The 20,723-nt window shown below is 50.7% G+C and overlaps 1 protein-coding gene across 4 annotated transcripts in view; it reads right to left on the bottom strand.

The window, feature by feature from the left end:
- Positions 1-20,723, bottom strand: part of PHACTR3 (phosphatase and actin regulator 3) — a 179,358-nt gene that overhangs the window by 117,178 nt on the left and 41,457 nt on the right. The window contains exon 1 of one of the 4 annotated variants that reach the window (XM_032461468.1): positions 19,728-19,854. The exons of the other annotated variants lie outside the window; for them this stretch is intronic. The gene's annotated coding sequence lies outside the window, so the exon portion shown is untranslated. Of the gene's footprint in view, positions 1-19,727; positions 19,855-20,723 lie in introns of those variants that run through there. 4 annotated transcript variants of the gene reach the window in all.

Here is a 20,723-nt window from a genome sequence, read left to right as displayed (position 1 = left end):
TCTCCACATCAGCACGGGTGACATCCGGGGCCACACACCTCTCTGTCGTGGGGCCACTCTGTGCATCGTAGGATGTTTGGCAGCATTCCTGATCTCACCACTAGACGCCGGGAGCCCCATCCCCAGTTCTGACAACCCAAGTGTCTCTACACATTTCAATGTTCCCTGGGGGGCAGAACTGCCCCTGCTTGAGACTTCTGCTCTAGAGAAAGGCAGCTGTGGCCCTGAATCATGCTCCCACCACCTTCATGACAATGGACACCTGGCAAAGCGACCTGACTACTCTGAGCCTCAGTGTTCTCATCTGCAATGGCGGGTCATAAGGCTAAAAGTGCTCAGCTCAGGGCCAAGGATGGAGGAGTGAAGCTCTTGCTCTCAAGAGTTGTTTTCACTGTGCACTCAGAAGGGCCCAGATCCTTCCTGCTGCTGGAGATAAACCCAGGTGATGGAGCTGGACTCTGGAGCAAGGCTACCCAGGTCGGGGGTCGGCATGCACCACACTGCAGCTGGGGCTTCACTCCTCTCTGTGCCCCTCCGTTTACCCAGATGTACAGAGCGGACACCCCTCCCCAGGGCTGGCGTGGGATGAGCTTGTCTCAGCAAGGCAAGCAAAGTGCTTTTCACACAGTGAAGGGTCAGCAACCAGGCGGCGCAGGGGAGGGGGGCACGGGTCGGGGAGCGAAATCCCAAAGGTAGGGTTCAGAGGAGACCCAGGTCCCCCCACACAGCCTGGGGTAAGCACACGGATGCTGGCTTGTTGGGGGAGTCAGTCCACATTTGGAGTCTCTCTGGAAACCCCCAATTCCAGCAGCCACCGATCGGCTGCTCCTGCCCTTCAGAAGAGAAGCCTTGCCCTGCTAACGACCCCTGCCTGTACCCAGCCAGGAGGGGCGGGGGAGAGCCCGCGCCCGGGAGCCAGCCCGCTGCGCTTACGGCTGAGGCTGGCAGCCGGTTTCCGCCCCTTTCAGCACCAGGAGGACAGAGGACTGGGATCTTGGTGGAAGGCAGAGGATGAAGCTCAGACGGTTTACTTTCCCTTGATTCACGTTCAAGGCCGTCCTGGAGGCGGCACCGGGCCACCAGGCTGGGGAACCACAGGGCTCCCTCTGCCAGGCCTGGTCGCACTTTCACTCGTGATGGCCCCAAGGGCAGGCACTTCTGTGATTCCTCTGTCTGGAGGGAAAACTCAGGCTCTGAGAGGTGGAATGAGCTGTATGAGGCCACACATTAGGACGTGGCTGGGAGGGGCACAGAAACCGCCTCTGTCTGACCCTGGGTCTGGGTCAGCCCCAAGGTTGCACCAAGCCAGGTCAAGCGCCAGTCCTGCTCCCGGGGCCTCCACCCAGAAGCAGGGTCCCAGGGACAGCATCCCAGCTGCCCGTCTTCCCCGGGGCCCCCAAACCAGCTGGACACTCGCCACATGCTGGGCCCCAGGACCCAGCTGTGAGCAGGATAAGAGAACGCAAGGCCTTCCCCGGGCCAGGTCACTGAGCTGGATGGGGTTAATCACAGAAACTCCGCTGAGCACAGTGCCAGGCTCCCAGGGGGCATTCGGTGCCCCGGGACCAGCTCTCATGAGTACGATCCATTATTGTGTTCCTCCCGTCTGTACCCCGGGAGCCCATCGCTTTGCCGGGACCTCCAACACCAGGTCTTCCTGAATCCCCACAAGAGCCGTGGAGGCAGGGATTCCATCCCCACTGGACAGATCAAGAGACTGAGACCCAAGGAGGCTCACGTGGGAGGGAAACCTGAACCCAGTCTCGGGATGTTCCTACCCACGCTGACACATAAATCATGAGAAGATGACAGATGAATTAGGATTGCCCCAAAAGGATGCCCTGAAAGCTCCTATCTTATTTAAAGCCACAAACCATATTGATTCAGACTCTGGGGAGACTCACTGAAAGGAGATGCCTTCCTGCCCTCAGACTCCTCAGGAACAGACCATTCACTCCGTCATGCCTCCTCTGGCCTCTGCCCCCAGGATCTCTCTCAGTTCCACCCCCTCCTCGCCACCCCCGCTGACATCAGCCTAGGCTACGCCACGTTCACCTCTCCCCTGGAAGCCCCTCCACTGTCTCCCCACTTCCACGTGAGCCGCCCTGGGGCCCATCCACCAAAGGTCAGACCCAGCGGACTTCCTCAGTCCTCCTGGAGAGTGTGGCTAGGGGGTGGATTTACCGCCTCCGGCATGAGAAACAGGGATGGGAGGGGGAGGGGGAGGGGCCGGGAGCTGCACAAAGTGCACGGCTGAGCCCGGGGAGAGCCGGACGGCAGCGCTTATCCGGATCATCACGTCCCATGCGCCGAGCATGGGCCGAGTCCCGTTTAATCTCACGTCCCAGAGGGGTGTGCGATCACCCTCCCTGATGTCCAGGTCGGGGAGCTGGCTCGGGGGGACACGTGATGAGCCTGAGATCATGGTTAACACACGGCAGCATGAGATGGCTACCACCTCCCAGAAAGTCAGAGCTGCAGGCCCTGACAACCGAGGGTGCGTCTGCCTGCAGGTCCCCTCCTCCACAGACCCACGTGCCCGTGGAAGGTAGGCATTACAATCATCCTCGTTCCAGGGAGGGGAAACTGAGGCTCAGAGAGGCACGAGGTGGAGACATGCAGGGAGGGAGCACGGAGCTGGGAGGGCACCCCGCCTTGGCACTGCGGACACTGAGGCCAGTGAGCCTCTGCAGGGGGCTGACCCGTGCACTGCAGGACATTCAGTGGCATCCCTGGTCTTTACCCACCAGAGGCCAATAGGACTTCCCTTACCGGTCTTGCCAACCAAAAATGCCTGCAGACACTGCCAAATCCGCCCCCCGTCGAGAACTGCTGCTCTAGACGGAAGAACACCAGGGATGGCTGGACATGGCTTGTGTCGCCTTTGCCTCCAACAGGGGTCTGAGACTTCCTTCCACTGGAAAATGCATAATAAAAGCAGCATTGCTGGCCCATCGAACCATATCCAGTCTCTTCGTGCACGCAGCACAGACACTCTACACTGTGGGCACTACCCTGGCAACAGGCAGCCAATGCCGTCCGCCTGACCCTGCTCCAGAATGCGGTCACTCGTGAAAGTCGTGGTCACAGCCGCAGGCATCTAGGCGTCCTCGCCGCAGAATTTTGGAAGCATTTCTAGCTGGTGGACTGCGTTTTAGAATGAGGGACACACACCTTATGTCCATGGCTGTCCCCAAGAGGCCAGGCGGGGACACAGGTGAGGAAACGGGGACCAGGTGGGAGCTGACCACGCAGGGGGTGGGGGCACTGACAAACCGGACAGGGCGGGTCCTGCCCAAAGCAGGTGGGCAGCCACCACCTGGCCGTCTGTCCTTCCATTCATGCAAATTGACCGGCCCCCTCCAAGCGTGGTTTTAGGTCACGGAAACAGAGCAGTGAACTAAACGGACTGACAACCTCGTCCTCACGAGAGGCCAGCATGGCAGCTCAGCACCGCCTGCAGCTCCGAGGTTTCCAAGCCACGGCAGAAACCCCAGGGGTCAAATGTTCATTCAGTTACACACACACACATACCCTGTTCAAGCCCAAACCAGCCACACCTAGAGGCTGAATCTGGCCCCCGGGCTGCCTGTTCGGACCTCGAGTTTTCCTATCCTTCCACCTCCCTGGGCGGCCTCCAGACTCCGTGGCTTCCAACCCGGGCTTAAGAAAGGAGAAGGCATAGCAGCTTCGGGGAAACTGTGACTTGCTTCTGAATTTCCCAGAGAGGAGGGGGATGCGCGCCCAGCCTGGGGCTGCACCCGGGCCTCATCCTGAAACAGCGGATGGTCGAGTCTCCCGCTTGGCTGGGGCCAAGGAAGCCACTTCAGGAAGGCCCGAGGGAGGCCCACTATTCTGGAAATGCCGCTCCCCGACCCCTGCCCAGTTGGTTCCTGATTTTTCACGCTGGGAACTGAAGCTCCGTGAAGGAAAAAGCTCAGAATGAGCAGAAGGAGAACCACATGGCTTTCCTAGAACCAAATTTCTTTCCCACTGGACTGAAGGGGGTGCGGGGGCCAACAGGTGGTGGGTCAGCCCCTCCAGGCCACTCAGAAAGTGCGAGCACCTGGTGGGGGTGGGGACAGCTCAGGGGCAGAGCGCGCGCTTAGCAGGCACGAGGTCCTGGGTTCCAACCCAGTCCCTCCATTAAAAAAAAAGCAAAAGCAAGAGCACTGGATGCTCAGAGTTCACCCCCGCCTTCGGCTTGGGAGAAAAACCATGAGACCACAGAGGAGACACGGGGAGGATTGCCGGGGCCGTGGTTCTTCTCCAGCACAAGTTGCTGCTGAGTGAGGCCGGGAGCGGGGGCAAGGTGGGAGGAACTGGACAGACTTGAGGAGGATTGTGGAGACAGACAGGACCACCCAGACCAGTAGACAACTCAGGCAACAGGAGATGGCGGGGCAGACTGGGACACACGCACTGCTGCCGTTGGAGTTCCAACATCGGCCTCAACGCGGTTTAGAGACGGGTGTTCCTGAGTGCCAGGATGTGCTCCACGCCAGCCTCCAGGACACAGCCGTGCAACATGCCTGCACCAGCAGGCACCTGTCCTCACTCCCTGTCCTGAGACGGCCAAACGCAGAGGAAACGTGGGGGTATCTGCATCCCCAAGAAGGCCAGGTGTGGGTGTCGCCTCTAAACTGTTACCCTTTATCCTGGACAGTGCTGAGGACACGTGGGGCCGGGCCACTTGGGAGGCTGTTTAATGGGGAGTAAAAAGCAACTTTTGCTTCCAAATTCTGCCCCATCTCCAGCCCTCCGAAGGCTTATCATCATCCACCCGTCTCTGACCTTGACCCAGACCAGTGAAACCCACAGCTCTGCTCACGACCCTGCCTCAGAGAGACGCCTCCCTGACAACTTCACCGGACACAGACCTCACCGCTCGTGCCTTCAAGCTGGTTTGATTTCCCTCCTCGTGTTCATCGCCACCTGCCGCGGTGGTGAGACACACCTCCTCGTATCCTGGTCACTGGAACGTGCCCTCCCACAACAGCGAGGGGCTCCTCTGTCTCGTTCACAGCAGAAGTGCCTCTCAAAGCACTCAGGAGGCATTAGGTGCTCGAGAAATATGGGTGGGCCAGACAAAGAGGTGAACTCATGAACCTTACGACTGAGGCAGACAGAGAGATCACAGCAAGAATGTAATGAAAGGCAATTCAAGCTGAAAAAGTTAGTAAGAACAGTCCAAATGTCCATCAGTTGATGAATGAATAAACCAAATATACAAGGGGATATTATTCAGCCATGAAAAGGAATGGAGCACTGATACACGCCACAACATGAAGGAACTTCAAAATCATTACACCCAGTGAAAGAAATCATTGCACCATACATGGTAGGATTCCATGTATATAAAATGTCCAAGACAGGCAAATCTACAGCAACAGAAAGCAGATTAGCGGTTGTCAGGGGCTGAGGGAGGGGGAGGGGGGTAACTGACTCCTAATGGACCCAGGGTTCCTTCAGGGGTAGGGAATAAAAATGTTCCAAAATTGATTATGGTGATGGTTATACAACTCTGAATTCTAAAACCCACTGAACTGCACATCTTCAGTGGGTGAGTTTTATCGTATGTGAATTATATTCCAATAAAGCTGTTGGCAAAAAAGAAAAGAAAGAAAAAATTTCAAGACCACTCATCCCTGGGTCAGATTCTCCCAGTTTGGAAGCTACGCCTTGAGTGTGAATTAGTAAGGAAAGCAGTGCCGACGGCTTCACAGCCCCGGGTGACCAGTAACAGCTGCAGTTGTTAAAACACAAAATGTGCTGTGACCTGGAATGATGGACATCTCGTGGCCACCCGCGCTGCTGTCATCAGCCTTTCCTGAACCCCTGCTCTGTGCACACTGAGTGCTGCCCCTGCAGCCCGAGTGGGGAGAGGCAGTCTCTTTCCCATTTTCTAGACGTGGGGAGTGAGACTCAGAGAGTTGGAGCCACCAGGCTGAGGTCACACAGCGAGCCGATGGTAGAGACAGAATTTGAAGACATGTAAGTCTTATACCAAAGCTTAAGCTTTTATTGCTCAGCTCCATCTCTCTTGGCACATATGACGTTGTTTCCTGAGTTACCCCTCAAGAAGGCTCTTACTTTGGGAGAACCTGGTCTCATAGGGAAGGAGGATCCTCCATGGGGAGGGAGGATCTGTCTCTGATGGGGACAGCTTCGTGTCCCCAGGGAAATCAAAATGGCCACTGAGCAAGGGGTCGTCCCAGGCAGCCCCCACATCCCGAGAGAAAGACCCAAGACCCTGACAAGGCGCCACGCTGCTGCTGGGCACAGAAGCCCACCCCCATCTCTGTCCGGGTGCCACCTCCACAGAACACACAAGCCCCACTGTGACTATGAAAGAGCCCACTTGCCCAGCACACGCTTGTGGCCAGCTCAGCAGAAGCCACTGGTTAATTCCAGCCAGTAATTAAGCAGACGATCCCGACTCTGAAGCAAGAGCCAGGTCCGAATGATTCACACAAAGCTCACTTTCCCAGGATACGCTCCTGGTTAGGCTTACAGGGAAACCGCAGCTGAGAGGGGCAGCTTTGCACAGCCGCTTGGCGAGGTGGCCAACTCCGTACTTCCACCCTCTCTGGTCTCTGAGACTAAACCCCAGAGACAGGCTAACCCGCTGAGCTGATATCAAACTGGGATTCCTCTGGGTAGAGGGGAAGGCCAGAGAGATCTCTCCTGCCAGCCCTCTGTGGCCCCCTGGAGAGGGCCAGCTCTGTCCCGCCACACTTCCTGTCACCTTCCAGAGCACCTATCACTGCTCCTCATGTATCGGGCTGTGCTGTGGGGACCAGCGCCTGCCCAGTCCCACACCAGGAAGCACACGTGAAGGCCTCTTCCAAAACCCAGAGTTCTCACAAAATAGATAAAAAAACGAGGTCTGCTGGTACAGCACAGGGAATTAGATTCAATAGCTTATAAGAACTTATGATGAAAACATGAAAATATATATCTACACATATAACCAAATCACTGTGCTGTACACCAGAAACCAATACAACATTGTAAATCGACTCTATGCCAATAAAAAAGTCCGAAGTTCTTTATCACCACACCTTCGTGTATTTTTCACTTCCTTGCCCTCTCTCTACAGAGGAAATTTACTGTTTTTCTTACTCATCCACTTCTTATTTCTCCATCAACCACCATTTTTCCGGACTCCTAAATAAAGTAAATCCTTAATAGAAAAGCATCTGCAGTGAAGTGGGGTGTTTCTCTCCCGCGTGTTTAGGGAAGGGGGAATCCCAAGCAAACAAGCACTCATCAGCGATTCACGCTGAGAGAAACCTGGGCGTTTCAGCAAACGTCCTGTCACTGTGGGCACTCTCCCACTGCAGTTGCTGGAAATTGCAACAGAATCCTTATATGGAATCCCTCCATTAAAAGTAAAAACAAACCAAAACCCAGACTGGATCTGGGCTGAGCCCTTCCGAGCACTCTACGATTCCTTCCGTGGCCCTGTTCAAAAGTGTTTCAACTCTTGTTGCACGAAAGCAGCGTAAGAGCACGCAAGCTGTGCGAGGCTGAGCAGCAGTCTACCCGGCAGCTTTGCAGAACAGCTCGCACTAAGTGAGGGCGGACTGACAGGCTTTCAGTCTCACTCACGTGAAAAAGAAAGAGGGTCACGTGAGGGGATCGGAGACCATCCCCAGGCCTGGTCCTGTCGCCCACGCGCCCGTGAGCACGTGTTCCCGCGTCAGCGGCCCTGGCGTCTTCACGCTGCTGCCTGTCTGGGCTACGTGTCCACCCCGGTGCTCAGGCAGGAACTCCGGGGTCCCTAACTCCTCCTCCCTCCCTGTGCTGGGGGCAGTGGCGTCCCCCCAAATTCATGTCTACCCAGAGCCTCAGAATGAGACCTGATGTAGACACAGGGTCTTTGCAGATGTAATTAGTTAAGTTTAAACGGTATCACCCTGGTGGGTCCTAAATCCAGTGACTGGTGTCTTTATCAACAGAGGAGAGGACACAGGGACACACAGGGAGAAGCTGTGTGGAGACGGAGGCGGAGATCAGAGTGCTGGAGCTGCAAGCCAGGAACCCCCAGAAGCTGGAGGAGGCGAGGAAGCCCCTCCCCCGGAGCCTCCAGAGGGAGCACAGCCCTGCCGACACCCCGAGCTCAGACCTGTGGGCTCCTGGGCGGGCGGACAATACATTTCTGTTGTTTTAAATTCCTCACTTTGTGCTCATTTGTCAAGGCAGTCCCGGAAAACTGGTAGGCTTCCCTCACCTCCCTATTAAGTTCATCATCACGTCACGTGAAGCGTACCTGTTACACAGCTCTGAGTTACCCCAGACCCCTCCGCCCCACTCCCCGCTCCAGCCCCTTCTGCACGCAGAGGGTCTCTTAAAAATGCAAACCTAGGGGGGAGGTATAGCCCAAGTGGTAGAGCGCATGCTTGGCATGCCTGAGGTCCCGGGTTCAGTCCCCAGTACTTCCTCTAAAAATAATAAATTAATTAATAAATAAACCTAATTACCTCCCCCCACCAAAAAAAAAAAAAAAAAAAAGCAAATCTAATCACGTCACTCCTCTACTTAACACCCTTCAACTTCTTCCCTCTGGTTTTCAGGGTAAAATCCAGATTCCTTCACTGGCTACAAAACCCCATGGTTGTGGCCCTGTGATGTGGCCCTACCTCCTTCTCCATGTCATCCCACCTCCCTGCCCACCAGAAGCACTGGCCGGGTTCACAGAAACACCCCACCAGCTCCCTCCGGGACCCCTGGCACACACGGTCCTCTCAGCCTGAACCATCTCCTCGGGCTCTGTCTCTCCCTCCTCGTCTGGGAATGCGACTCCTCCTGGGGGTCTCAGGGTAAAGGCTGCTTCCTCCGGGAGACCACCTCTGCCCCCGCCCCCCCCCCCCCCCGCCTCAGGCTAGGCCAAGGCTCCCTGCTGGGTGTCCCACCAGATCCTGGCTTCTTCACACACCCCCATCTGTCACTTCCTGTTCAGTGTCCATCTCTCCCTCTAGACTGCAAGTCCCTGTGGGCAGAGCCATCTCCCATTTCCCCCAGTAACTCCAGGGCCTTGCACGAAGCCTGGCAAGCAGCAAGTGCACGAGAGATGGGGTAAGTACAGGAATGCATGAATGGCCCACAGATGCACCCAGAAAGCCCCTGGAGCACCGGGTTCACGACTCCACGTGCTCTCCTACGCAGCACTCATTCCCTTTTGTGGGGGTCACCAGAGACTGATCCAACCCAAAGCCATCCCACCAGAAGGCAATGGGCCCAGGGCAAGCAGGGCTGCTGCCAACAGTCACCTTGTGGACAGAGAAGCCAGGGCAGATTTGGTTATTTTGCACCATCTAACTGTCAAGGCCAGTCGTGCATACAGGTCAGATTTCCATCTGATTACACATCCTGAAAACTCCCGCTGAGAGGCAGGCCTGTCACTCCACAGCCAGCCTGACATCCAAGTGGCGAGGGAACAAGCACGTAGAAAATCACACGCATTGGCATCTTGGCCACAGGAAGCATGCCCTGCGGGGGGCCACACTGGACGGGTCTGCAACATGGTTAAGAAGATTTGGCCAAACACAGTCATGGACACGTGTCGCAGCCTCGGGGGCCCAAGAACCAAATCCTAAGATAGGGATCCTGGCATTTGTCCACGAAGCATTATGATGGAAGTGACCATTTGGACTTGTCCCTACGACACAGAGTAACTTAGGAATCGCATATCTCACAACACAGCAATCAAAGAATAGCCCAGTTGGAAATGGCCACTTTCTTCGGCTCAAATTTCCTTAAATCAGGGCAAAGCCACGGTCCCCAGGTGAGCTCTTCTGCTGCTGATGCCTTTAGACCCAAGCCCCATTTTCCTCTCACTATCAGATAATAAGAAGCTTTGTAAACGTGGACAGTCCATTGTCCACTTTAAAATTCTGAATCTTGACATTAGGAAAATGAGAAACCACAGGGTGAAGAGATCCAGTCCGACACCAGGCAGCCCCATTCTCTCCTTGTCCATCAGAGTTGTGAAAAAGCCAAGGACACAAGGAAGGGCAGACAAAGTGTTTTCCAGAAGTGACGTAATGGTCTCCTGATTTCCCTTTTCTGTAATTTTCACTGGCAAAGGCAACGACTACTGGAGAATTTCCCTGTTCAAACCCAAACTGACTCAATTAGAGATGTTTCATAAAACAACTCACCTCCTGGCTCTGCAAGAAGATGCTGTCCTTACAGTGAGTGTGCAGCGTTTACACATGACTAACGTTCGTACGCGATCCGGAGCATGGAAGTGGGGTGACAGCAAGTATTATTTAAGGAGTCTGCCAGCTGACTGCTCCCCGCCCTGGGAGAGTGGAGGGGGTGGGGGTGGGGTTAAGGAAGCTCTGATGGCCAGGTGACAGGTCTAATGAAGAAGCTCCAGGCACAGAGTGAGTCTGCGCCCCCTGGCTACCTTCCCACAGGTAAAGCGAGGAAACACAAGACCCTGAGATACGGCGTGCCTCCCCCAAGTGAACGGCAGCAGCCCCTGGAAAGTGGGGGCCGAGGAGGAAACTTGAGAGAAATCCATCCTGGAAGCTCTAGGCCTTCAGCCACTGAGGTCTAGGGCACAGCGCAGAGCAGGAGGAGCCCCTTCAAGGCCTGGCAGGCCTTCACGGAGTGTAAGACAGCGCTCCTCCGAAGTCTGAGCAGGCAGCAGAGCTCTCCAGCGGGACCGGAGGGCAAAAGTCACTCTGTGGCACCCACCTCTGCTAGCCAGGCTGCAGCGTGGGAAAAGGACTCTCCAGGTTCAGAGGGCCGGGGCCTCAGGTGCAAAGCACAAGGAGACCCCTCAGAGCGCAGAGCGCAGAGCCCAAGCTACGCAGGGGAACGTCCCGACCCTCCTTTCAAAGCACGTGAAGCCTGCAGAAAACTGAAGCAAACCGAACCTACGAAAAAGCCCAGACGCAGCTCAGCCTTGGGCAGGACTGACTCAGGGCTCCGACTCCTGCAGCCTGAAAGAGGAACACGCTGTCATTTGATACAGCACGTCCGGCGTGTGGTAAAGAATGCAACGCGTGAAAAGGTAAGAAAATTTGGCCCGTGATCAAGAAAGGAAACAGACAATAAGACAAGACCCATCTAGGCTCCAAATATAAATTCCTCTTCATTTATTGAAATTGTTAGATAGGGACTTGAAAGTAACTACGATAAAAATTCTAAAGAATAGTGTGTAAAAGATGGACAGCAGGTCTGAAGGGATGGAGAAACGAAGCACACAGAAACCACAGGAATGGAAATGCTGAGAGGAAAACCACAACGGAAGAAATGAAGAACATGGTCTTTAGACAGGCTAGGCAGAGCAACGGAAATGACAGTGAACCTGCGACAGGTGTGGGAGGCTGATAGCTCCACGACAGCAAAAAGCTAAATTGTAGACCAGCTGTTTTATCAGAGAAACAGACAGCTGAGAATAGCCTTCTTGGCCAAAGACCCGCTCTTTTGCAAAGGGGTCCAAATATAATTGGATCAGACTAGGGAGGAATTTAAACTCTTGGGTGTTGTTGGAAATAACAGAACAACCCGCTGGCAAGCAGTGGAGCCTAACAGCTTGGTGTGATACCAACAGAGGCCAACAATCAACAGGAAAATCAGTGAAAGAGACCATCGAAGAGAGACTTGCTGAAAGCGCCATCATCTCCGAGTGACCGTGCACACTTCTGAGGCTGCATCCTCTGAGAACCAACGCCAGGGCTCCACACTGTGGGGGGAATAAACACTAAAACAGCCTAAGTCGCAAAACATAAAAACAAACAACAAGCCTGAGGGAAGGAAAACTCAGCATCCAGTGTTGCTAAAATATATCCTCTAGGACGCCCAGTTTGGGAAAAAGAAAATTACAAAATGTGTAAATAAACAGCAAAGTCCGACCAGCACAGAAAGAAAAAAGCAAACAACTGAAACAGCCTATGAAAGGACCCAAACGTCAGACTTAGTAGACAAAGACATCAAAGCAACTGTTACAAATACGTTCAAACACTAAAGAAAACCATTCTCGGGGAGGAAATGGGAGGTCTCGTGGCAATGTCTTATCAGAAAGAGATTGTCAATAAAGAGATGGACGTTATTGAAAAGAATCAAATGGAAATTCTGGAAAAGAAAACTACAGTAACTAAAATAAAAGATTTACTACAGGAGGTAACAGTAGCTTTGAACTTGCAGAAGAAAGAAATACCAAACTTGAAAACAAAGATTATTCAATCTGAAAACAAAGATGAAAAATGAAGAAAACAGCAAAGGAAAATAAACAGAGGCTCAGAAAATGTGGGGTCACCATTAAGTCCATCAACACGTGCACAGCAGGAGAACCGGCATGAGAAAAGCATGAGGAAGGAGCAGGGGAAAATGCCGGAGTAAATAATGGCTGACTTTCCAAATGTGATTTTGTATAAGTAATCTATGCATCCAAGAAGCCAAATAAACTCTAAAGAGGATAAATTCAGAGAGACCTACATCCCAATACAGATGTTGAAAGATAAAAATGAAAAGAAAATCTTGAAAGCAGCAAGTTAAAACCGGCCAGTGACATACAGCTACCTTCTCATCAGAAACCACATGGAAGCCAGGACGCGGCAGAACTGACATATCCAAACTGTGGGAAGAGGAAAAGGCTGTCAACCAAGACTCTTACATCCAGGAAAACTATCTTTCAAAAACGAAGGTGAATTAAAGACATTCCCAGGTAAACAAAACACAGGATTCATTGCCAGCATACCTATCTCATAAGAAATGTTTTTTTCATAATGTTTCCCAAAGTTATTCCTGTAATGTCAAAGTAACAATAGCAATATTACAGCTAACAGACGAATGCGGTTTATGATTTTTTTTTGTATTTTTATAAGCATGTGTGTCCTTAAACTACACCTACCAGGGACGGACAGTTGAAATACTGGGTTATAAAGTCACCTGAAGAAATTACTTTCTCTGAGGTTAAGCCACCAACTGGGTATATGGCTAGGTTCAATTATTACATCTGTTTCACTTTTCCCCTTTTTAACTGGATTTTTTGAATATGCAGAACATATACATTTCAAAGCTCAAAATTATGTAACAAAGTGCACTCATGGTGGTCTCACTTCCATATCTGTCCTCTCCACTCTGTGGCTCTCTCCCTGATAGGCAACCATTGTTCTTAGTTTTTGCTTGATGTCTGCAGGATTTCTTTTGGACAATCTGCGCACACACATGCACATGTGGCCGCACACAGGCATCTCTTCCCTGCTTATTACACAAGTTGTAGCACACATGCACACATGCATCTTTTCCCCACTTATTACACAAATTGTAGTATAGTATTAACACTGTCTGTCTAGATTATTTTCCCCCTCAACAGGACACCCTGGGGATGGCTCCGTGGTGGTACAGCCATCTGATATTCCACTGTGTGGATACACTATCGCTTATCCAACCAAGCCACTAGCCACGAACATGGGGCTGTTCTGACATTCTGCTATAATGAGTAATGATGAAATGAAGAGCCTTGCATTTGTGCTATTTTATATTTTGCCAAGATATTTTGGGATAGATTCTTAGAAATGGGATTACTGGTTCAAAGAGTAACTGTATATGTGATTTTGCAAAATATAGCCCATTTCTTTCCATTAGGTTTATACATTCAGTTTTTAATGACAATATAACCATGTTTTAATAAAAAAAAAAACTATTTGTACATTTTTTCTTACTTAATACACACCGGCAGGACATTTTGGCAACTAATTATAGAGGCAATAGTTCACGATTTAGTACATACTTCACTGGTTGGATTTATTCCAGTTTCTAATGTGAAAAACTCCACTGCTTTAGAGAATGCAGTCTGAATGGACTGATTTCTTCTGAATAGTACACACACACAGAAAATAAACGTGCGTGTATCCAAAAGCCAGAACTAGCAAAGATGAACCTTTGACATATTGCTTAAGATGGGTTTTCTTTTTCTTAGAAGAAACAAACATTACAGACGAAGGTTAAGCCCCTGTGGTAACCTCAGGAGCCCAACCACAGCCCGCAGCCCTCCCAGCGCCGCAGAGGCACTGACGCTAGTGACTGAAGCGTGGGTCTTCCTGCAACTGACTTCTGGTTCCCTTGTTACGGCCCCTCCCACTTTTTGCTATTCAGTCACTGCTGTGATAGACACAGCTGGATGGCTCTCCTACCCTTGGATGTGATTTTCTCCGGAGCAAATGCCTGGATGGGCACTGCGGGCTCACAGTGCTTCAAACTCAAGGAGGTAGGCCGTACTGCTTTCCAAAGTGGTCCCGCCCACCCATGCTAACAGCAGCAGTGCACGTAAGTTCCTGTTTCTCCGAAGTTCACGAACACTTACCATTGTTACGTATCTTAACTTTTGCCAGTCTGATGGGTGGAAACAGTACCTCATTGTTTTAATTTGCATTGAATAGGATAACTTTTTAAAACAAAAGTATCTTTCTTTAATGGGAAAATGTACTTTAAACTGGCTTTTTAAAATCAATTTCCCCCTTCCCAGGAACAATCAACGTAATGCAAAAGACAGAACAGTTTTATGTATTTATTCTCATCCCTAAGAACTTAGCCTGTTTATATCTGCAACTCTTTATATAAATCTTGGATACGGGCAGGTACATAAAGTATATAGTTTATTAATTTTAGAGAAAACGGAAGCACAGCCATGTGGATCTATTTGGAATTTCCTGATTTGTTTTTGAATTGGTGGTTCTGCTGATGTTTAATTACTTCTTTGTTTTCTGTGTTTCACAGCAGAAATACAGACCTCTGAGAACCCTGTCTTTGAAAACATAACCAAGACACTCTCCTCATTTTGTATTATGAATATCACCATCCTGTACCCAGAGCTGAGTACCTCATTCTTTATAGTTTTGCTTTCTATGCTCATTTGCCAAAAGGAAATGCTTCCCGAGTCCCTTTACCCCTATTTCTACACCCATAAAAATAAAACATGTGCACATCTATAAATTATTCACCTAAATTCTGACAGATGTGCCACATTCACCTTTTGACCTTAAGGGGACAAAAAAAAGTACACAGGAAAATACCACTTGACTTTCAACACTGAAGAATTTGGAATATTAGCAAGTGAGCAATATCTCTAACACAACTACGTCAAATAGAAACTAATTTGCAAAAGCGTTTTCTCACTGCCAACAAAGATAATGCGGAAACATTACGAGGTCTTTGTTTCTTATGTTTAGCAGGTGAAGGTAAGCACTGATCAGGTGCACACGGGACAACGTGTAACTCACATGAAAGGCACGCTCCAATTCACCACTGATACTTTTACACCACAGGAAAGACGCTGCTGAATGTTACTGAGTCATGAACTGATAAAAAGTCTTCAAATATCAATTTCTACGGGCACCTGAGTTCTTAATAGGAATAAGCATGTCTAACTCTGATTCTAAAAGCATGATGCTTTTTAACTGGCTAAAGCATAGAGAAGCTCTTCAAACCCAAATAAAAATAAATATAAACCCAATAAAACCCAATATATCCCTTACATTACTTCAAAATCTACCTTGTATAATTTCACCCCTAATTGACAAGATGAAATATATGCTGTATTTATAGAAAGAAAGCACACAGCTGCTGCATGCAGTTCACCCTTTGATGAATTTACTTCATTTGACGCATGTGACTATGTGTGAGAGACATAATATTAAAAATGCGTGCTTTAAAAAAGTCCATTAAGAAAAGCACAATTCCACATCTTAGCTGGAATCTCCATAATCACCAAGCATTAGATAGAGTTGTTTTACTCTAACCATCACCATAATAACTTTTCTTATAACAATTTCACGGACAGGTTATTTGCTATTTGCTTTTCAATACGCTTCCCATAAAATTTCACTATCAGCCTTTTTTTTTTTTAATGTGAGGTCAAGTCAGAGAAAGAAAACTCAGAAAGTAACCAAGTAAACTATTACCCAGCATATAAACTCTGAGGGGAAAAACCATTTGATTCCCGATCATACTTCTAAGTCAGCAACGCTGAGCAGATGGAGCGATGAAACTGAAGAGTCAATGGGCACACTTCCTGGCTCATCATTTCAACACAGGTGCTTCCAAAGAGGAAAACGCGGTCCCCCCGATACGAGGAAGCCTTTTGGAGAAGGTAGTTTCCAAGCCGTTCCCAGCCCTTCTGTGGGCAAAGCAGGCTTTCGGTCGCTACTAGGTCATTTCTCTAAGAGTGAGCAACTCATACTCTCGCTCACCCCCACCCTGAATCTCACCAACCTAATCCATCATCCTACCAATCCAAACATGTCCCCTTTAATTAGTACCAGAAGGACTGACAGTGATGGATGTTGGTGAGCTAAGGAAAGGACAGGCGCCCGGTGAAGGACCAAGGTCAGTGCAAACCTGTTACAGGAAAGGAAAGCAAATGGTATCATCAACCCCAGAAGCTCAAGTCTTCTAACTCCTTGCCCCCAGATTCAAGCCGTTCTCTTGCTGGTTAAAGAATCATGAGGAAGTTTTAAAGGAGAGCTTTTCTGAAGACCATGGGATGGGCTTCCTCCTACGCAACAGCCATTGCCCCCTTACTGGCTGCATCCCTGGATCTCCTTTGGGGGACACACCCCTTGCCCGTTCTTCCCATAGGATTTCAAAGAGGCTGACCCCCTCCAGGCCAGTAAGACACAGTTTCCCAGAGTTTTTCCTTTTTGAGATAGTAGGAAAGGGAAAGCGTCCTCTTTCTCTGAGTTGGCTGGAGCCTGGAGCCTACAAGGGACCGCAGAAGAAGGAAAAGCTGGCTTAGGAGCGAGCCAGCACACAGCCCCAGGTCAGGAGACCAAGAGGGAACCAACGCTGATGATACAAAGAGATCCTCTCTCTGGATCCAGTGGGTCTAAGTCGGTCTCCCCCTGGACCAACAGGATTTATCAGTCAATAAAGACCCTTTATGTGAAGCCAGTGTCGTTGAGTCTCTCACTGGCAGCTAAAGCCACATGCAACCAAAAGAATCTTGATGAATGAGATGACAAGTCTTCTGAAGGGAAGGCACCAAGCCTACATCATCCACAGTTAATCACAAGGCTGTGCTCCACTATCAACAGGCTACATGACACAGAATCACATGGAAAATTTCAAAGCTGGAAGGAAATGCAGACAGGACCCAATCCAAGCCTGAGATTTCAGAGATGAGAGTCAGAGCCGAGAACGGCCGCGAGGGTCACAAGCCCATCAGGAGTGGGACTGGGACCTGGAGGCGGGGACCCTAACTCTTACTACATCCAGGAAACCAGGTGAGGAACTGGGATGCTGTGGGAGGTGGCTTTCCACGGGGCGTGTGTGGCCACCGGGATGTATGTGGTAACAGGTTCCTTCTGAAACGGGGAGCTTGTCTGTCAAAGGGACTCAGGAAATCAGCAGGAGAGGAGAACGAAAGGGGTGAAAAATCAAAAGGGCCCTGGGCCTGGCACCATCTTCGCCAGGGTTTCTGCTGGAGACATGCCGTGGGGTCTTCGCAGGAAATCAGGGGTGTTAAGATCCTAGAATGGCCCACGTGACCCTGAATGAGCTCCAGACTGTGTCCTCCTGGGTGGGCCCCGTGCCCCAGACGAGGTCTGGGCTCAATAGTCTCATGAAAAATACAGCAGAGTGGAGGGAAAAGGGAAACTCATTCGTTCATTCATTCAAGTCATGGCTAAGCATCCACCGTGTTCTGGGTGCTGGGAGAGGCTGCTTGCGTCTCAGTTACATTCAGGCGGTGCAAACAGGCACCCACACCCACAGACGCGCATCATATACATTTGCACTTCATGCATAATTAATACAAGCAATACTCAAGTGTGCATAAGTGATATATTTCCAGATGGTGCTACGTGCGCCCAGAAGAGAATCCAGGGGGACGCGGAGGGGCGGCATTCGGGCTATGGTGGCCGGGGGGTGGGTCAGAGGGAGCTGAGACAGGACCAATGAGGAGCCGGGGGTGCTATGATCCTAGGGACAGCTGTTTCAGGCAAAGGGCTTCCCTCTCTTCTCCCCTCCCCTTCCCTCCTGAGTCTAAACAGGACTTTGTTCTAAAAAGACTGAGCACCTGTTATCTGGGTGCAGAGAGGTGAGCCCAGCCCTGATCAAAAGACCTGCCGACAATGCAGTAGCGGCTAAGTGACAGTACCAGGAGGGGATGATGGAGGGAAGGTGTGGGTGTGGCGGCAGTAAAAGGGATGACCTGGCTGGGGACGCTCTGGAGAGCCTCCTGAGAGGGGGTGGGGGTGGCCTGGGCAGACACCAGCTCTGCGGACACGGGGGCAAGTGCACCCTGGCCAGACAGCGCCACCTCTGGCGCTCAGGTGCACAGCATCATGGGAGGGGCACGTCCTGGAGAGTCAGCATGTCCGTCCGTCCGTCCACCCATCCCACACACACTCTGCACTAAGGACCAGCCCTGGGCTTGACCCTGGGGTCCCATCTTTTTGGAGTTTACAATGGGGGTGGGCAGAGCCAAGGAAGAGAGAAAATAGCTTGAAGCTGAACAGCTGATGAGACAGTCATTCACCCAAAGCCCTTTTCACCGCGAAGTGCAGCACACACGTTTCTCCAGGAACATGGCATACATAGCCCCTTTTTCACTGGAAACTTGCCGGTGACCCATGGATTAGGAGCTGCCTTCTCCGTCTGAGGGCTGACTCGGTGGAGGAGGAGGTCATGTCCCTTTTGCTTGTGGGGGAGCCATGGCCCCTAGCTCTGTGTCTCCGTGCAGCAGGCATCTGATGGACTTTAACTTATTAAAGGAGCCTTTCCACCGCACTAGACTATAAACTCCCTTGGCATCCATGACCTTTAGTAGCGGTGAAATAAGTATTTGCAGGGTGGACGGGTGGATGGAGGGCTTGCTCTGGAACGTTCGGGGTCAACTATGCCAAGGAAGGAGACACCGCTTAAGCCCCGAGCTGCCTGACCTTCCTCCTTCCTCGAGTACAACCAGGGATGCTCTCTGAGGAGCTCACAGAGCAACGCTAAGTGGGGCTGACACGTCCTCAGGGCTGCCCTCACAAGATCCGCAAGACATCCCATAGGGTCTCCGCACCCCTCCTCCTTTTCGTTTGGAACCAAGTATTTTTAGCCAAAGCAACGGGATTGCGTCAGCAGCATGGAAGCATCTGCCTTTGCCCTGAATGCTCCACGCGGATCAGCCCCCTCTCAGCTTCTCACTGCTCCACCAGGCGTGCGCCGAAGTGTGCCTGCGCTGGCAGGAAGGATGAATTCCCCCACTGGGATTTTACTTAGATGCATTTGAACTGCACTGTTTGCCTTCTAATTTTAGAGCCTAATTACCCCGTGAAGATCAAGGCAAAATGTCTGTTCTGCTCATGGAGCGAGGACGGAGTTTTCAGCAGAATCACTCAAAAGCTAGGCAAAACTTGACAAAATTGGTTGGATCACATTAAATCGAGATGCTTAAAATAAAAAGAAAAACAGATCACTCTGTGTGTGTGTTGAATTCCCCCAGTGCTTCCCAGTTAAGGCCAATTTAAAGAGATGAAGAAAGCAGGTAGAAACTTGATTGTCACAGAGAGGAAAATTACTACAAATGAAGGTGGGCCCAGCCCCCACTGAACGCCCACTGTGTGCTGGGGTGCTGGGCTGGGGGGTTCCCACATTGCTCTGCACCCCAGCTCTCAGAGGCAGAATTAAATCACTTAAGGCTATTTGGTTCAACTAGACTGCTGTTTCGCTCCACGAATACCCCACCTTCCACCAGAAAACAGGCCGGCACGACGTACCTGAATGCTTTCTTCATTCCCCTTCACTCAAGAATCCTGCTTCGAAGAATTTAGCCTAAAGAGATGAAGAGGCACAGAAAAAGACACGTAGCCTGAAGTCCATCCCAGGCTTTACTACAACAAGAAACAAGAAGCAAACAGAGAACCCAAGCCAGGCTAAGTTGCAGCAAAAGAGCAACGCGCGCCCAATAAATAAATTTTGACAAACTCATAGTCTGGGAGTTTATGAAACCACCATAACCATGGTTTCAAGGACACAGAGCGTAATGCTTATGAAATATTAGTTTAATAAAGGAGAGACTTAAAGATTCCAAAACAGTAAACAAACAAACAAAACATTTACACAGAAAAATTTCTGGAAGAAAACAGAAAAAAGGCACAAGAGTTCCCTCTGGATGGGGGTGGGGAGCTTGTGAAAGGGTTTTAATTCCTTCTCAATATTTTCCTGTTTTCTGAATTTTTCAGTAATGAGTGTTTTTTCCAACCAGAAAAAAAGTCTCAAAAGAAAAACAAAATAAAGAGGGCATTAGACAAACAAGCAAATAACTAAATGGTGAAATAACCCAACAACCCCCCCAAACATCAAGGCAGCCCGTGTCTGGGGTGGCATGCAGGCGCGCATCTAAGCCCCTCTTCCTATTTAACCTAGGCCTCCTGCTCCCAGAACCCAGCTCTCCGCAGAGAGGCAGTCGGCTCTGCACCCGGAGATGAGCAGGCCCGCCCGTGCCAATCGCAGGACACGGTCGGCCAGAGACCCAGGGAGATTGTCCACATGCTCCCGGAGAGTTAGAATAGCCATTGGTCGTTGGCTCAGGGTTCCTCAGTGACAGGGGCCTGTTTTCAAGAGAAGAACTGGGACTCCGTGAAGAATAATTGACTTTAAACAGACTAACTGACGAGTAATTAATAAAACGGGACAGGGTATCATGGCTGCATAATTCACTTGTGCATAAAGAGACACTGAAAAGCACCAGGCCAGACTCGATCGCTCCCTGC

Source organism: Camelus ferus, chromosome 19 (genome assembly GCF_009834535.1).
Source record: "Camelus ferus isolate YT-003-E chromosome 19, BCGSAC_Cfer_1.0, whole genome shotgun sequence".
Taxonomy (NCBI): Eukaryota; Metazoa; Chordata; class Mammalia; order Artiodactyla; family Camelidae; genus Camelus; species Camelus ferus.
Note: the sequence above shows the minus strand (reverse complement) of the source record. Positions and strands in the feature narration are given on the sequence as shown.